This window comes from Sus scrofa, chromosome 7 (genome assembly GCF_000003025.6).
Source record: "Sus scrofa isolate TJ Tabasco breed Duroc chromosome 7, Sscrofa11.1, whole genome shotgun sequence".
NCBI lineage: Eukaryota > Metazoa > Chordata > Mammalia > Artiodactyla > Suidae > Sus > Sus scrofa.
Window position 1 is genome coordinate 70,608,460 of NC_010449.5, and position 4,277 is coordinate 70,612,736.

The following is a 4,277-nucleotide window of genomic DNA, read 5'->3' on the forward strand; positions in this document are numbered from 1 at the left end:
CTAATAGTGGAAAATTTTAGTGAGGATTGGGTTTGTGGAAAGATGGGGGAAGTAGAGAGAGACTTCTATTTTTTGCTTTGTACCTTTCCTTAGTTTGAACTTTTTTTGGTAAAGACACATTTTTACATTTTAAAAACAATCTCAGAAGTACAAAAGTGATTGAAGTATGTTTTACCGAATATATGGAAGATGCTTTCAAGGAGACAAGTATCTTCAGAGTTATAAATCTGACTACATGACTCAACTTAAGATAGTCCTCTGAGGGAGTTCCCATTGTGGCTCAGCAGAAACGAATCTGACTAGTATCCATGAGGATACAGGTTCTATTCCTGGCCTCGCTCAGTGGGTTAAGGATCCAGTGTTGCCATGAGCTGTGGTGTAGGTTGCAGACACAGCTCAGATCTGGCGTTGCTGTGGCTGTGGTGTAGGCCTGGAGTTGCTCCTCTGATTTGACCCCTAGCCAGGGAACCTCCATATGCTGCAGATACAGCCCTAAAATAATAATCATCATCATCGTCATCATCATCATCATCATCATCATCATCATCCTCTGAGAAAAAAGCAAAGGTATACCCAATATAAAATAAATGTATTCTACTTCTGGACCCTACAATCCTACCAAAAAAAAAAAAAAACAAAACAAGCTCTATGAGACTTGAACTTTTGATTTGATTGGAAGAATCAGATTCACACCACTCTGTAGAAATACCTGGAAGCTAATAAAATGTAACATATGCTCAGTAATAAAAGTCCAGGGGTTCCCATCATGGCTCAATGGTTAACGAATCCAACTAGGAACCATGAGGTTGAGGGTTCGATCCCTGGCCTTGCTCAGTGGGTTAAGGATCCGGCGTTGCCATGAGCTGTGGTGTAGGTTGCAAATGCGGCTCGGATCCTGAGTTGCTGTGGTCCTGACGTAGGCCGGTGGCTATAGCTCTGATTCGACCCCTAGCCTGGGAAACTCCATATGCTGTGGGAGCTGCCCAAGAAATGGCAAAAAGACAAAATAATAGTAATAATAATAATAATAATAATAATAATAATAATAATAAAAGTCCAGTATTCCTATCAACAATATGCTTAAGTTCATGAACATGGTTGTAAGTATAGGCTAGGCAGTGGCTGAGAATTTAATTATATCTTCTTAGACACTAGAGTTTAGGTATATAGCCTGTGAATAGCAAGTTAACAGTCAAATTTCAATGGAAAAAAAATACAAGTGAGTGGTGAGATATTTTTTCCAAATTCATAGTTCAGGTAGATTTCAGTCAAAGAACATATTTTATCTTAGGCTAAATCTATTATTTGGAAATATGCCAAATGCCAAGCCATGTTTTAAAGAGAAATTTTCTTTTAATGCCACTTACAAGAAATGACCTGGAGATTTACAGAATTCCGCTGGCCTTTCTTTTTTAAGAAATCTACATTCCACCCCAAGCATCTGTAGGCTACAGAATATTATCAGACAACTAATACATCCCAATCAGACTGAATTTATTTATAGACAACGTTCTTTTTGCAATGTTAGATGCCTCATTAACTTGATTCAGCTTGTGCATAGCAAAAATATTCCCTCCCTCTTCAGATTTTTGATAGAGTGAATTATAATTTCTTGTCTCACTCATTATAAACCTTTAGTTTGGAGGACATTTCAGAAATATGTAGTGCCACTTACATAAATCCTGGATTACTTGTCCTGGATTAACTATGTCCTTTATTCATTTTTATTTGGGAGAAATATGAAGTAGTATAGTAACTGTTCTCATTTTCTACTTTACATAGAAAATAAGCTAAAATTTAATTTTGCTATGAACTTCCTCCTAGGAAAAAATGAAATGTGGTTTTTGTGTTTGAATAGATTCCATTATACACAATATTGTCAGGTTAGTGGGGTGTGGATTGAATAGTTGGGGTTTTAAAACTCCTGGAGCCTTAATAATTCAACATACTTTTTAGATATGTTCATCTGAGAAGAAAACTAAAGAGACACTGTGAAAAATCAGCACATATAGCTCCCATGTTATGTTACACATATCCAAATTGTGAAATTTTCTTTTGAATATCACTATGCAACTTTGGGTTGTATGCTCTTTTAATTTGGCTTGCACTTCTATAGCATGGGGGAAAAAAGGATTTTTCGTTCCAAATATTCCACTACAACTGTTTCAGACTCATCATTTTGAAACCAGATTTAAAAGGTTAAATTGAGCTCAGGGAAAAGATGATAATTAAAAAGCTAACTTCTATTTCTCTTAAATTCAACATATCATGCTTTCAACAAATTTTCACACAAATAAGTAAGAATATCTAATGTTTGATGTAAAGTGGCCACAAATTATACTGGGAACTATTTCCATATTTTTAAAAATAAATGTTAGTATTATAAAGAGAAAAGAAACATTTTTCTTAAATTACAGTCTGAAACATTTTAAATTTATTCTATATGATTGATTATCCTGTCCTATATGTCAGAACATAAATAAAAATATCCAATATATGTTGTTTTCATTATCTTCGAGATGATAGGGAACATACTTACTATCCTGTAGCTCTGATACTATACAATTAATTTAGCCAAAATTGATCATGTAACGACAATAACAAAAGATGATTTCATTGCTGAGTCTTAACACTTAAAAATGTGTAGCAGAAATGTGAATACCTTAAGCAAGTTTCAAACTTCTGTTTTTAGTCAAGGAAAAATGCAGAAATCCTTTCTCGTCCTGCAAAGCACATCTTGTTCTTTTTTAGTCCTTTATCATGTATATTCCAAGTAAGCTTCTATTCAAAAGAAATAATTTAAAAGAAATCTCTAAATATGAAATCCCCCATGTGATTGGAAGAGAAAAAAATACCAAAAATAAAGTTTTTAAAAGTTTCTCTATGCAGTGTTTTGTCATCAAAGACCATGATATTAACAAGAAATTAATTTCCCCTTCTAGACCGCAAATAGCCCTGGATCCACATAGTTGGATAAAAATTCTGATTCTCACAAGATACTGGGAATTTATGCAGAACAGTATGATCTATGTTCATCAGGTGGAGTGCTTTTCTTTGTGATGGGAATAGGAATGAGAATTGAGAGGGTTTGAAATTAAGAAAATGAAATCGGTCATGTGGCAAATATATGACAAATGATATGAAGTATGGGTTAAGTGTGTATAACTGGCCTATGGATGAGCTGTCTTTTTCGGAATACATAAGTGAAAAGTCATTTGTAAGCCAATATTTTTGGTCCTAGAAGAATTCCAAGTTTACCTGATAATCAGTTTTAAGGTTTCAGGGTACATATGGTAAGCCCAAACTAGCGGCCCTCCCTTATTCTAATCACATTTAAAGTCAGCTGTGGGAGGCTGCCACCCTTGAATGGTTTATAATCAGCTTGAGACATGAAACTGACTCATTTCTGGAAATGTGGGGGCTGTTCTTTCACTCTCTTCAGTACATGAATGCCACCATAAAATAAGATTAAAAGTTCTGGAGTTCCCTGGCTGCTTCTCTTTCCTATTTGTTATCTTTTCATGGTATGTGGGCTAATACTGTATTTGTGTTTTCTTTTCTTCAAATTATCTTACAATTTTGCATTGGATAGTCTGTTTTGCTATACTTCTAAAATAGGACATATTTTCCCATTATGCTATATTTTTATCATGTTATTTTTAAAAAATGAATACCTTAAATATAAATAGGTATAATATTTAAACTCATTAGAGTTATAATATCTTTCCTGGTGCCTACTCCATTCAATGCCAGCTCTTGGAAGATTACTTGTGAGCTTCTTTCACACTGTCTAAAGGTAGCTGTAAACTTGTCCTCTAAAATACTATTATTAGGGAATCACACTGCAATTATAGACTTTCTTCCTAAAGCTTCTGAACTTCAAGCCATGATGTTTTATTTTCTTCTTTTAAAAATGTCTTGGTCTCCTAAATTATGGACACATATCTTCTAAGATCTTATAGACATTCACCTAAGTCCTTGATCTCTTGCATTTTGAGACATCTTACTCAAGTTTTAAAGGAGGAAAAGGCTTAATGTACTCAATAAACTCTCAAATTGATTAGAAAAATTAAATACATGTATTTAATTTTGATGGTTTATACATATATTTGATTAGAAAAACTAAATATGTGTATATATATAACTAAATGTGTATATATATGTATATATATAACTAAATATGTGCATATATATATATATATATATATAAACTAGAGAGAGACTAAGAGAAAAAGAAGCAGACAAAGAGATAGAAAGGTGACATAAAATATGATTTG